Below are 15,407 nucleotides of genomic sequence, written 5' to 3'. Positions count from 1 at the left end.
CCCCAGAAAAGGCACATCTGGAAGATGCGCCTATTCTGGCACTTAGCCACCACTCTCTTCCCATTCCCGTGTAGCGGTGGGATATGGGGTAATGAAGGGTTAATGCCACCTTGCTATTGTAAGGTGACATTAAGCCTAATTAATAATGGAGAGGCGTCAATTATGACACCTATCCATTATTAATCCAATTGAATGAAAGGGTTAAAAAAAACACACACATTATTAAAAATTATTTTAATGAAATAAAATCAAAGGTTGTTGTAATATTTTATTTAACGCCCAATCCAATCACTGAAGACCCTCGTTCTGTAAAAGAAAAAACATAATAAACCAACAATATACTTACCTTCCGCAGATCTGTAAAGTCCAACGATGTAAATCCTTCTGAAGGGGTTAAAACATTTTGCAGCCAGGAGCTTTGCTAATGCAACGCTACTCCTCGCTGCAAAACCCCGGAGAATGAAGCTAAATATAGATCAATGAGCTATATTTAGCTTCATTTGCGGTGAGGCGCCCTCTGCTGGCTGTTCATAGATCGTGGGAACTTTCCTAGAAAGCTTCCAGGCTTTCTAGGAAAGTTCACACGATCTATGAACAGCCAGCAGAGGGCGCCTCACCGCAAATGCAGGTAAATATAGGTCATTGACCTACTTTACCTTCATTCCCTGGGGTTTTGCAGCGAGGAGTAGCGCTGCATTAGCAGAACTCCTGGCTGCAAAATGTTTTAACCCCTTCATAAGGATTTACAACGTTGGACTTTACAGATCTGCGGAAGGTAAGTATATTGTTGGTTTATTATGTTTTTTCTTTTACAGAACGAGGGTCTTCAGTGATTGGATTGGGCATTAAATAAAATATTACAACAACCTTTGATTTTATTTCATTAAAATAATTTTTAATAATGTGTGTGTGTTTTTTTTAACCCTTTCATTCAATTGGATTAATAATGGATAGGTGTCATAATTGACGCCTCTCCATTATTAATTAGGCTTAATGTCACCTTACAATAGCAAGGTGGCATTAACCCTTCATTACCCCATATCCCACCGCTACACGGGAATGGGAAGAGAGTGGCCAAATGCCAGAATAGGCGCATCTTCCAGATGTGCCTTTTCTGGGGTGGCTGGGGGCAGGTGTTTTTAGCCAGGGGGGGGGGAAACAATAACCATGGACCCTCTCCAGGCTATTAATATCTGCCCCCAGTCACTGGCTTTACTACTCTGGCGGAGAAAATTGTGCGGGAGCCCACGCCAATTTTTTCCGCCATTTAACCCCTTAATTTACTAGCTCGAACGGCCAAATTTTGCATAGACACACTACTGACATTAGTAGTGTGGAATATGCAAAAAAAATGGTGATATGAGATGGTTCACTGTATGTAAACCAGGTCTCATATCATGTCGGGTTTAGGAAGGAGAAAGCAAAAGCCGGTAATTGAATTACCAGCTTTTAAGCTGTCTCGCCCTGCATTAAATATAAATATATATATATATAGGTGTCTCCCTGACATATATATATGTATATATACCTATTCTATGTGTATATATCTACTCTCATCTAACCTGTCAGTGTGATTTTACTGTACTCTGCACTGAATTGCCGGCTTTTCTAAGGACACGGGTGCGTAAAAATCAGACAGCACTCGTATGGTGCGAGTGCTGTGCGTTTTTTCTCTCGCACCCATTGACTTGCATTGGCGAGTCTCGTCCGAGAATCTCAGCAATACGCAGCATGCTGCAATTTTTTTCTCAGCCGACACAGATTTTTCTCAGTCCGATTTCGGCTGGGAAAAAAATTGCTAATGGAGTGTCACATATTGATTAACATTGGTCCGAGTGCAATCCGATTTTTTATCGGATTGCACTCGTCCGTTTTTCTCACAAGTGGAGATGAGCCCTTAAAGACCAGCTAATCAATTTTTTTCTTTAATCATCCTCCATGCTTTCCTGATTTTTGGGATATAATAATAATACTGCAAAGTAAGAAAAATCTTTCAAAAATTACTTTATTTTGACAAATTAACAAAATGCAAAGCGAATGAACAAAGTATAAATCTAATCAAATTAATATTTAGTGATGAGGATGACCCTTTGCCTTCATAATTTCTTCTAGGAACTTGTCACTTGCACCCATTTCTGGGAGGAACTCGGCAGGGAGGTTGTTCCAAACATCTTGGAGAACTAATCAGAGATCTTTTGTGCAAATCCTTCTGTTTCTTCAAATCCCAGACAGACTCAATGGTATTGAGAACAGGGGCTGTATCAACATCTCCAGGGCTCCTTTTTCTTCTTCATGCCGAAGATAGTTCGTGATAACATTGGCTGCATGTTAAGGGTCAAAACCTTTGCATAGTACTGTCCTTCCTTACCTTATTTTCCTTCCTTTGTCGTAGTGCTGCTTCAATTCCCAGGTTATGCTCCTTTACAAGCTCCTTTCAATTGCTGCTCATCAAGTTTTGTACACTATATATTCAAACAGTTGGTGTACATGTGTTTAATTGCCTGAACCTCACTTCTTCCCAATCCAGTACTCAGACATGGACATTTCCATACATTGAGTGTTAGAAAATAGTATATGGATCTTGGTCAAAATGTTTGCACATTACTGTGCTTCATTACATTATTTTGTTTCTTTTTTTCCTGGTGCTGCTATAATGTCCAGGTTAGACTCCTTTAGAAGCTCTTTTCAATTGCTGCTCATCAAGTTTTGTACACTATATTTAAATAGTTGGTGTACTGGAGTTTAATTGTCTGAACCTCACTTCTCCCCAATCCTGTACTCAGAATTTTTTTTTTCATAAACTGATTGTTTGAATATAGTGTATGGATATTTGCTGAGCAGCAGTTAAAATCAGCTTCTAAAGAACCATGAACTGGCCACAGTACTACAACGTGGTGTTTAGGAGAGAAATAAGCAATCCATAAAAATGATAGCATGCCTGGATGTTAATTAAATAAAAAAAGGTTGGTTACTTTCTTAGGTATGTCCAGAAAGGACCAAGAGCTCCCAGTTAGCTGCAGGGGATCGGTGAAGGTGAGTATCAATTTTTTTTTATTTTTTCAAAGTACCCTGAACCTTTTCAAAAATAGTTATCCAACTCTTTTAAAAGATAAGGTTTTAACAGTAACTGCTAGCTGGAGTTACACAGCTTAATTTTTGTCTATGTTGCATGTCGGAAAGAAAATTTTTGGCAAAATTAGAAAAAAACGTAACAGTAAGCGAGTTACCTGATCAGAATCACCTCCAATGACAGCTGTTGGATGTAGTTGACTAACAGTATGTGATACCGTCGCTTACAACCTCACCTGCGCTATTGTATAACCCTGTACTAAAAATATACTACTCACATGGAATGACGGGAGGATCACACAGCAATTGTAAAGGAAGAAGCCATCAGTCAGCGTACAACGAGCCGGCAGAGGGGGATGAATTTTATCTCCGTGTCCTCTGTTCTTGGGTTCGCCTTAGGCTTTTCTCTACACCTGTGTATTTACAGTTATGTAGATCAGATTTAAATATGTGATGAAAATGAAATAAACTTACAGAAGTTCATGTTTTGAAATAAAAAAAAAAACACTTGCGAATGTTAACCCCTTAAAGAAGATTTGTCCCCAGATTACACAATACAAACTGCATACATTATTAAATAAATGTTTTAGACCAGATTAGTCTGGTGTATTTAGTGGTAAAATGTCTGTCAAAATGGCTCTGTTATCCAGATATTAAAATGAGAAATTTTTAAATTATAGCTAAAGATTGAAAGAGCTCATAAATTCAAGTGTATTATTGAGTTTCCACCCAGGCAGACCGATTCACTGCTGCCTCAGAAAGGTAACAGCACTATACAGTAGATAACACAGGATCCACCATTCACAATAGGTGATATCACAGCTCACCTCCTCCTCCTGTACAATGACTGATAACACCTCTAAATACAGTAGATAACACAGGATCCACCATTCAATATAGGTGATGTCACAGCTCACCTCCTCCTCCTGTACAATGACTGATAACACCTCTAAATACAGTAGATAACACAGGATCCACCATTCACAATAGGTGATGTCACAGCTCACCTCCTCCTCCTGTACAATGACTGATAACACCTCTATATACAGTAGATAACACAGGATCCACCATTCACAATAGGTGATGTCACAGCTCACCTCCTCCTCCTGTAGAATGACTGATAACACCTCTATATACAGTAGATAACACAGGATCCACCATACACAATAGGTGATGTCACAGCTCACCTCCTCCTCCTGTACAATGACTGATAACACCTCTATATACAGTAGATAACACAGGACCCACCATTCACAATAGGTGGTGTCACAGCTCACCTCCTCCTCCTGTACAATGACTGATAACACCTCTATATACAGTAGATAACACAGGATCCACCATTCACAATAGGTGATGTCACAGCTCACCTCCTCCTCCTGTACAATGACTGATAACACCTCAATATACAGTACATAACACAGGATCCACCATTCACAATAGGTGATGTCACAGCTCACCTCCTCCTCCTGTACAATGACTGATAACATCTCTATATACAGTAGATAACACAGGATCCACCATTCACAATAGGTGATGTCACAGCTCACCTCCTCCTCCTGTACAATGACTGATAACACCTCTATATACAGTAGATAACACAGGATCCACCATTCACAATAGGTGAGGTCACAGCTCACCTCCTCCCCCTGTACAATGACTGATAACACCTCTATATACAGTAGATAACACAGGATCCACCATTCACAATAGGTGATGTCACAGCTCACCTCCTCCTCCTGTACAATGACTGATAACACCTGTATATACAGTAGATAACACAGGATTCACCATTCACAATAGGTGATGTCACAGCTCACCTCCTCCTCTTGTATAATGACTGATAACACCTCTATATACAGTAGATAGCACAGGATCCACCATTCACAATAGGTGATGTCACAGCTCACCTCCTCCTCCTGTACAATGACTGATAACACCTCTATATACAGTAGATAACACAGTATCCATCATTCAAAATAGGTGATATCACAGCTCACCTCCTCCTCCTGTACAATGACTGATAACACCTATATATACAGTAGATAACACAGGATCCACCATTCACAATAGGTGATATCACAGCTCACCTCCTCCTCCTGTACAATGACTGATAACACCTCTATATACAGTAGATAACACTATCTCCACTATTCACAATAGGTGATATCACAGCTCACCTCCTCCTCCTGTACAATGACTGATAACACCTCTATATACAGTAGATAATACTATCTCCACCATTAACAATAGGTGATGTCACAGCTCACCTCCTCCCCCTCCCTTTACAGTTGGTCTATTGCTGCCTACGTTGATTCTGCCACAAAAATTAAACAGGAATTATGAGTCTAGAATTAGGCTTTATATCAGGTTTAGTGATGAAGATTCATTGTGAAGGACTGAGATATTTTAAAAAATAAGAATAGAAAACAATAAATGAAAAAGAACAGAATAAAAATTACATTTAAAACAACAATCTCATTTTCGCAGTGCCATGTTGATTGAATCGGTCACTTGTCGCGCGCAGTCGCTGACATCCTCTTAGTCCCTGTCCATGAAGCACAACACGAGAAGCTGCGTCATGAAGCCAAAGTGACGCCAAGGACTTATTTCTGACCGAGGCCCAGGTTTACAGAAACCCCATGCGTCCAACTCCCCCCCCTTCCATAGACCCTCCAAAGCTTTATGTTTTTTTTTTCTTTCTAAATTCTAGAGTCAGACAATAAATCAATTACTATGTATCACTGTCTGAGACTGAATCATCCCTGGCTACATTGATTTGGCAAAATAGGTGAAAAATTATTTTTTTTTTCACTTGAATATTTTATTTTTCTTATCTCCAGCTCAAAGGCCATATGCTCCTGATTCCGAGCTCTCTCATTAATCTTGCATTTTTATTTTATTTTTATTTTTTTTTTGCCGAGAAAAAGGCTTGATCGATTAAAAATGTACCTTAGGAAAACATGCACGGCATTGATGAGGGTATCAGCTGGGCACTGGCTACAGTTATGTCAAACAAAGTGTGCTGAAAAGTGCCAACTTCTCCTTTTGTGCTGCGACGGTGACTGCTGCCAAAAGATATTAAAAAGCTTGCATGAACTAGGTGATGGCAGCTGTAACTATCTAAGTTATTGCCTGCCAGCTGCAACGCTGCTTCAGTGCTACTGGCTGCCTTTTTTTTTTTGTTGTTGTTTTTCGTTCTCTGTTTTGTGTGCCCTTCTTCTAGTGACCGATTCGACGGAAGCAAGCAATCACCGAGTCACAGAACACTGCCACTAGCTATGGCAAAGCAGGGCAGCTTAGCGGTATCAATTGAGAGCCTTTCATTGAGCAGCTGATACAAGTAATATTTCTTTTGGACAATGCCCAAAAGCGGCTTGTATTGGTCAATGTAATCCAAGAAGCCCCATAGAAGAGGGAGATAGGGCGGGGGGGGGGTCTCGCGCACACATATACTCACATACAAAATGCTGCTTTATTTTTTTATTTTTTTTCTCTCGTTAATCTTGGCTCCCAGCTATCTCAAACAATATAGCCAGAACGAGGCCCATGCCAAGCCCACATCTGCGCCCCTTAAAACCTCCAGCAAATAAGAATTATGGAGGATTGTTTGACAAGAGCTTATGATACGCACGCGTTCACGGCTCATATCTGGACATAAGTTCAAAGGTGTTCGGAGATAACGGCAAATACCGTACCTTTGGATAGGATGAGTTCTTCGGAGGGGGCTCGAAGCTTCGTCGAGACCTTCATTCTTGCTCTTGACTTTGCACGTTCTAGAACAGGTTTATTGAGGACGGTGACGTCTCTGTAGGTAGATTACCTCCGTTATCTCCCGCAATCGACCTTTGGATTTACACGTCTCGGTGGAACATATGTCGCCTCTGGTGGAGAAGGAATACGAAGCAGAAGGAAAATGGAGAAGGAGAGCGGCAAATGTATTCCCATTGTATTCTAGCAGATGCACCCTCGAGATGTTCGAAATCGCACTTGGATTGCTTAGATAATGATACTTGGAACGGACAATCGAATCCTTTCCAGGCAAACGAAACGATTCCAAACTTTTTCTTTTAACTACCGAGAACTTTAGACTACAAGTTTTTTTTTCTCAGGAGGAAAATAATCAACCTCCTGTACTGGTATAAATATCACGTATGCCGTGTCGTGAAGGCATAACAGACATTGCGCATTCACCGGCGATGCAGACGAGTTTATAGGAAATGAATACATTTTTACCAGACTGAGATCATTCAGGTTTTTATGAACTGGGGATGGCTACTTTTCAACATTGTAGAGCAAAAGTCAAGAATAAGAGTAAATAAAAAGGAACATTTACCCCTTTGTGGACATTTTTTTTTACAAGGATCCTTAGTCATTGCCTGGCCACTTGACCCCTATCGGGCCCATTTTACCATGTTTGTCAATTAATAGAATTTTTAGGTACAGTTTGTGCACAAAGAGTTTCTTTGAGGGGGTCTCGGAGCAGAAACCGAACGGAAGCTAAGCGTAAATTCTCCAGATATTCCTCAAAAACTCAAAACTCCTCAAAAATGTGGAAGTTCTGCTCAGTTTCGACTCTGAAAATACTGTAAAAAGATTCTGCATACCTGAAAGTTCTCCTTGGACAAACCCTTAAATCGCTCAAAGTCAAGATTTGTGGTTTTATTTTGCATTGTGACAACCCAAATATTTTTTTTTAATTTCAAACGTTATTCCCAAAGTGTTATGTTACTCCCTATATTCGAAAAAGGGGATAACTTACTGGGGGTCCGGATTCCTTTACAATGCCTAGATTGGGGCTTGGATTGGATACTTTTCCTCTGATTGTTCCACTCCTGGTTTTGGCTTACAAATACTGATGTTAAATACTGACCAAACACTGAGCGTGTGAACGTGGCTTTAAAGTGTACCTGTCCTTTCACATATTGCTTGTAGAAAAGCACGCTCTTGCTGCCCTCATCAGCCTCAGCAAGTTAAAACTGTTTTTTTGTGCATATACCAGTCTATTATGTCTAAGAACAGCCCTGTTTGCCCTATTCTGTAACTTGCCACTCACTCCTTTGTGTGTGCAGCTATTTTTTCATCACCATTTTGCCAGGACTATAGGAGCTAGAAGTTTCATTTGTTCATGCCCCAGCATTGGTCCAATAACATGCTTGCCTCAACTGGAAGCTTGCCTCTCTTTATGTCTATATGCAGTTTTATAGACAGGAGAGCAGAATAAGACAAAAAAAGTTCCACCCCTTACGCCCTGTACTCCATCTTTATCATCACTGCTGAGGGATGGATTACGCTTGACAACAGTCAGTGAGACACAGAAAGAAGACATCTAGTGGCTGGGAATTTTGTAGAAATAAGACAATGGAAATCTATGACTTTTTATTGCACGTGTATTTTTCATTTTTTTGACTTTCAGGCAATTCAAACGATGTCAAATTTATTTTGAGTAACTTTACTGTGATTCACACCAATTCACCTTTTTAAAACAGCTCAAAAAATGACAATCTTAAATGGGTTGACTCACAATAGACATTTATGGCACAGTGGCGACCAAAAGATTTGCATTTTTTTTAAAAAGCGTGATCACTTTTGTTTGTTGTGATGCTGTTTTCCTGGTGATTTTAGTAAACCAGGAGCAAATGGTTGTCAGCTATAAGGATGAAAATTATGTTTGACATTGTTTTATCCCTTTATGTGTTAGTTTTCAACATTTGCTGGGCCAAATGTTTCGCATATTTTGTCATTGGTAGTCAAATTTATTTATTTTTTGTTTCTGTGTTTTTAGGTTTAAACATGGCAAAGACAAAGCCAAATTTATCACCGGATGTTAGGAAGCTTATTATTCTGAGAGTGAGTGAAGTCAGGCCAAAAAGAGGGAACTATGGAATTCAACTGTTCTTAGAGTCAAGTGTCACGTAGAATAAAGAAAGAAAAAGAAGGTTATAGAACACCTGACAAACCTAGAAGTGGACGACCACGGAAAACTTCTTCCAAAGTTGTAACAAAAAGTCAATATCTGATGTCCATAAAAGTGCTGTACAGATTTTGCACGAAATGAAAGAAGAATATGAGGCCAAAGTGTGGCGCGACGGCTAAGAGCAGTGGGGTTCAATACGCGAGCTCCAGTCAAGAAGCCTTTCATCTCTGCAAAGAACTGGAAGGTCCAACTTGAGTTTTCCAAAGATCACAGCCAATGGAAAGAGACAGATTGGTCTAAGGTGTAGTGGTTGGATGAATCCAAGTTCAATCTGTTGGTAGTGATGGCAAGCACTTTATATTGGAAAATGTAATGATGTAAGGTACCAAACACCTACAGTGAAACATGGTGGTGGCATTGTCATGGCTTGGGGCTGCTTTTCTGCATCTGCCATTGGCCTTCTGCATAGAATTGATGGAACCATGAATACTACCATGTACAAGGATATACTGGAGATGGTAATGCTGCCACATAATAAAACCAAAGTAGGCCGGGGCTGGAAATTCCAGCAAGACAATGATCCTGAGCACACATCCAATTCAGTCAAAAATTGGTTTGCAAAGAAAAATATTCGCCTGTTGCAATGGCCGAGCCAATCCCCTGATTTACACCCTATAGAGCACCTTTGGGATGAGTTAGGGCGATGAGTTGGGGCTCGTACCCATAGCAATAAAGAAGAATTGTTTGCAGATTTGCAAATGGAATGGAGCAAGATCCCCCAGGAAGCCTATCAGACATATGTATGGCACATAACAGAGATATGCAATAAATGTCTATCATGGGACAGCTCCTTTAATAGCGTAGGACAAAATCTATCTTGCAAAATCATTTTTTGCGCCTGTATTGAAGCTCTTTTCAGATAATGAGTCGCATTTTTAAAGCCCTTTCATAATCATGGTACATTTCTAATATATTTATGAAAGGTTCCATCAGGAAGACTTTGTCGTGCTCTGTAGAACTGGCTGAGCCCGACTGACACATGACAGAATGGCATTCTCTTCCATCGCTCCTTTGTAAATGTCCAGGAAATTGTCCGTCTAGAAGAATGCTTCCAGGCTAAATATAATTATCAATGTGTCGTGTTTACAGATAACGCATGGAACAATGGCGCTGGGAAGATTTGATTTTCATTAGCAGAGCCCAGCTGAAGATGGTGGCGCATGCTCCGGGGATGTGCAGAATGTCACATACTTTGTGCTTTCATTAAAACCTAAATGATCCTTTTTGGGTGGGTGTTCTCTGTGCTCACCGGTGCTCAGGACGGATGAATAGGGTTTTGGATCTAAATTTTGGTACCCATTGTATCTATAATGGATTCTTGTCTCTGTTGCATTTTCATATTAATGAACACTAATATTGCCTCCTGAATAGCCTTCACTTTTTATTTTCAAGTTTTTATATTCAAACCCGATAAAATCCTCATCAATTAAATGTTTATATCTGCGGAAAATGGTATGTTAGGAAAAAAATGGATGACTGAACTATGTCTCATGTCAAACCGCAACGTAACCAGATTTTACATATCCAATGAGAGGCATGGGTGTCGACAGAGGATAGGATGGAAGAGGTGGATGAGTTCTCGTTGTGTGTCCTGGTGGGTGACGAGGACGAGACGGTGGCCAGTGAGGCCGAGGCTCCTGAACTGGGGGTTTCTAGGGGAAAATTTTGGGACTTCTCAAATGCGAGGTCTTACCCTAAAAGGGTCATTCAAAAATGTCAAATTGAAGGAAGGGGAAGGAGGATAGTTGCTCACCAGAATAAGCTAGAGACTGTCCGAGCCTGGAATTCAGTGGCTGACTACCACATATAAACACATGTAGAAACAGAGGATTTTTCCGGCACAGGAGTCCTTTTCTTAAAAAATCCTCTGTTTCTACATTCATAAATGTGTCTGTGATAGATGAGTTGCTCAAGAGTCGGGGGCTGACACCAGGTTCTCACACTTTGCAGTCAATGGCGAGATACTGTATTGAGAGACCACACTGAGCGGAGGGGAGTTAGTGGATCAGCTCTTGGTCCCAGGACCCTACCAGCAGAGGGTTTTAGACATAGCCCATTAACATGTTTTGGGGGAATATTTGGGGGTATAGAAAATGCAGGAGAGAATAATGCAGAGGTTCTATTGGCCAGGATGTTACCGGGAGATCCTAAATTATTGTAGTTCCTGCCCTACTTGCCAGATAACCGCTCCCTCTACTCACTTGCGAAGTCCCCTAGTCCCATTACCTGTAATAGCAGTCCCATTTGAGAGTATTGCCATGGACATAGTTAAGTCTGCACTAGGGCATCAATACATCTTAGTGGTATGTACTATGCGACCCGGTACCCTGAAGAAACCAGTACCACTAAGGAACTCTTTGGCCAAGAGTATCGCCTGGGAACTTGTTCATATTTTTGCAGGGACGGTCCTGCCAAAGGAGATTTTGACAGACCAGGGAAACACTTTCATGAGCAAGGTGATGAGGGAGTTGTGTAAAGGCCTTCAGATTGCCCAGCTGCGAACCTCAGTTTACTATCCGCAGACAGACGGCCTAGTGGAGCGCTTCATTAAGACCTTGAAGGCCATGCTCAAGAAGGTCACTGAGAAGGATGGTCAAGACTGAGACTAAATGCTTCCATTTCTGCTCTTCTCAGTCAGAGAAGTTCCTCAAGCCTCCACTGGCTTCTCGCCGGTCAACTTCCGGGAGGGTTCCTGGGCATCGCTAAGGAAACCTGGGAAGCTGAGGTCACTCCACGCCAGAGCGTTATAGAGCTTGCTTCACAGTTACCGGAGATGATAGCAAAAGTGATGCGTATCATAAAGGTGCATCTTCTCCAGGCACAGGAGGCACAGGCAAGAGTGTATAACTGATCAGCGAGGCTGAGGCAGTTCCAGCCAGGGAACCGTGTGCTAGTGCGTATCCCCATGGTAAAGAGCAAGTTCCTAGCCAAGTGGCAAGGCCCACACAAGGTTGTGGAAAAACTGGATGAGGTAAATTACAAGATACACCAGCCAGGTCGAAGGAAGCAGCACCAAATACATCATGTGAATTTGCGCAAGCCATGGCGAGATTGAGAATCGCTGGAAACCCCTTGCCACAGTAGACAATGTCACAGTTGCAGAAACTCTAACACTGGCCTAGAGGTATCAGTGTCGGGACCTGTTGCAGTGGAACCGGAACCTGTTCTCGGAGTTGCCAGGGCATACACAGGTAGTGGAGCAGGACGGATTGATGAAGCCGCATTTAAGGGTGAACCTCAAGCCCCACAGAATTCCCGAAGCACATCAGGAAATGATATCAAATAAGGTGAAGAGAATGTTAGACTTCGGGGTGATAGAGGATCTGAAAAGTGGATGGTCGAGTCCCATCGTCCTCGTGCTGAAGCCTGATGGTGATTGACGGTTTTTTAATGACTACCGCAGGCTGAAAGAGGTCTCCAGTGGTGATGTGCATCTGATGCCCTGCATGGATGAACTCATTGACAGGCTTGGAACCAGGAGGCACATTACAACCCTCAACCTGACAAAGGGCTACTGGCAGATCCTCATGAGTGTTTCCAGTACACCAGAATGCCCTTCGGACTGCAGGGGGCCCATCAACCTGCCAGAGGGCTATGGATCCTAGCTCCGCATAAGTATGCAGTGGCCTACCTATATGACATTGAGGTCTTCAGCCCTGACTGGAGTAATCATCTACCAAAGGTACAGGAAATCCTGGATATGTAGAGAAATGCTTGGTTCACTGTAACCCCCCAAAAATGTACCATAGGGAAGGAAGAGGCCAAGTACTTAGGCTATGTCATTGGGAGGGGAGAAATCAAGCTACAAATAAACAAGTTTGAGGTGATTCAGAAGTGTCCACCACTGCTTTCCAAGAAGCAAGTGAGGGCGTTTCTTGGAAATGTGGGTTATTACCAGCAGTTTATCCCAAGTTTCGCCATAATTGCCGCACCATTGACGGATCTCTTAAAGGCACAAAATTGACGATGATTAAATGGTCTGCTGAGACTGAGATGGCTTTCCAGGAGCTGAAGCAGACTCTGTGTATGTTAGGGATCGAGTTCCTGCCTCTGCACAGGGGGAATCTCGGGCCATCTCCGCTGCGGTCTCCCATTCTTCTCCTGCTGCAGTGGAGCCTGCTCAGCAGAGACATCAGTCCCAGCGTCTTGCTCATTCTGACTCTGTGCTAAGAGTTACTGCTGCATTTCCTGCTTCTGCCATTGAAGTCAGTGCTGGGCAGCGGCGAGAAGATGCTTCTGGGACTAAGTCCTGCTTTTCACGTTCTGAGCATGCCCAGAGTAAGATCTCTCAGTGGAGATCGAGGGTCACATGATCAGATACTGCAGCTAAGGTCATTGGTCCTTCTTGGAAGGTCCTTGCAGGTGCTAGGACTAAGTCCTGCTTTGCACTCTGAGCATGCCCAGGGCAAGATCTCTCAGTGGAGATCTGGGGTCACATGCTCAGGTACTGCAGCAACTCCATTGGTCCTTCTTTGAAGGTCCTAAACGTGCTGCAACTATTTAAGGCTCGCATGGCCGCATGGCCATGCGCTAGTATTGACTTTATAATGTGTGTAGATGGATGAAAGCTCCTAAATCATTCCCATTCCTAGTGTTGTTGACTGTTCGCGAATGATGGAAGCTATTTAGCGCCCGACCAAGCCAACAGCACGTAACACACAGTTGGAGCGCCCCCAGACACATGGCCACGATGTTTCGGTACCGGGCCTCTCTAGTTCAGTTCTGAGGCTGTCACGGTGGCTAGACCTGGTCCACGACCCTGCTAAGGGGCGTCCAATGAAGGTGGTAGTATAGTCTGTCAGGAGTTCGTGACGCCACCTGTGGTGTCCGGTCAGGGTGACCGACGCTGCTGTAGGGTCCGCTGGGGTGATGGAATGGCAGCTGGATGGTATACCTTCCCACAGGTGAAGGATGTCCCCAGGGCTTCCCAGTAGGGTGGATGGTGATGGTGTGAAGTGCAGGCAATAACGAGGACACAGGGTTGCAGTCTCTTTACCTTTTACTGAAGGCTTCAGTACACTCAGTCCAGAGCACGTTCAACCGGGCTATCAGAGACCGGCCGGTCCGATGGGCACATCCAGAGTTTCCCTCGCAGATGGAAATCGTTGCCTACCAATAGCGCCTGTGTATTGTAGTCCTACCCTGCTGAGCATTCGGAATAGTCCTCACAACTGCTGTTCTCTTTCGTTCGTTCTCTACAGCTTTCTCTCTCTCTCTCTTTCTTTGGTTTCAGATGTTGCTAGTTTCTAACGTCCCCCAGATATGTTATGGCTAGGACGCCACCCGTTTGACGGGAAGGCTTGGAGGTCTTCCGGGACCCTAGAGACGCCCCTCTTTCAATGTTGCCCCCTATGTCTTCGTAGGTGTAGAAGGTAGACAGCCAACCTATAATTGACTGTCCAGCGGAATTTGAAGTAATGCGTGAAGTCAGTTACTCCTACGGTGATCCGGCCACCGACTACGCGCCTCAGTAAGATGTTGCCTTCCTCTCTCGGCACGACTCTTACTGGCTCTCCTTTGTGCTGATCTCGTTTACACTGTTCCACAATATTCTTCCCTTCTTGTCTCTTCCTTAGGATACCGCCGCAAGGTGTGCAGGCGCGGTTCCATAACGTTCTGTTCTGTTGCTTGGCACCTGCCAGGTTCCCACGCCTGACAGGGACCCCCCCTGTGTCTTCTCCCCGCAACACCCCCTGCCACAGGATGTTGGCTGGTTCCAACCCAGTCAGCTTCTGACTAACTTCTTCCCCAGCCCCTAGTTTTACCAGTGTGAGGAGTGGCCCAATAAATGAAGCCTTTTTCTCCCCCTAGTGTCCGGAGTGTGAAGTGTAATGTGTTCTGGTGATACCTGGTCAGGATAACTCCTTAGTGCCATCGGACATACCGCTACTCGCCTTGGGGCCATACTGCAACGACCAGGTCTCTGGGGCGCTGCACATTACAGCGTCTAATTGCTGTGACTGCCAGTGCGGCGCCGTGTGCTTTCTCTGCGCTTTCCTGACCCAAGCCTGGGTGGTTAGTGGCGTCCGCCAGTGCGGCACCGCACGCACTCTCGTGCATCTTAAATACTTTTATTTCTGTCACTCTGACACCCCAGTTGCGGTGTCGAGCGCATGAGGTCTTTATGAACTCAAATCCTGAGTCTTGGGATTGAGTTCTGAGACTCCTTGCTTGCGCTCTTGGTGCGGTACCGCGGCCCTGTGACGCAACAGGGTTCGCTTCCTTCACACAGGGTGAAGTTAACCCGTGTGAGTATTCACATTGTACCGCCATATCCTCTGTCACTACTAGCAGCAGGGTTTCACCTGCACTGTCGACCTCGGACTGCGAACGCACCTAATACTATATTATCTTAAACTTGGTG

General features: G+C 43.4%; 1 long non-coding RNA gene across 1 annotated transcript in view; it reads right to left on the bottom strand.

The window, feature by feature from the left end:
* LOC138680516 (uncharacterized) overlaps positions 1-6,866 on the bottom strand; it is a 28,990-nt gene extending 22,124 nt beyond the window's left edge. Inside the window, exons 1-2 of the long non-coding RNA XR_011321629.1 lie at positions 6,765-6,866; positions 3,348-3,482 (exon numbers count right to left, since the gene is read on the bottom strand). This is a non-coding gene — a long non-coding RNA (uncharacterized lncRNA). The remainder of the gene's footprint in view (positions 1-3,347; positions 3,483-6,764) is intronic.
* Positions 6,867-15,407: the final 8,541 nt, after the last annotated feature.

This window comes from Ranitomeya imitator, chromosome 5 (assembly GCF_032444005.1).
Source record: "Ranitomeya imitator isolate aRanImi1 chromosome 5, aRanImi1.pri, whole genome shotgun sequence".
NCBI classification, from domain to species: domain Eukaryota; kingdom Metazoa; phylum Chordata; class Amphibia; order Anura; family Dendrobatidae; genus Ranitomeya; species Ranitomeya imitator.
This window is presented reverse-complemented; position numbering and strand designations above follow the sequence as displayed.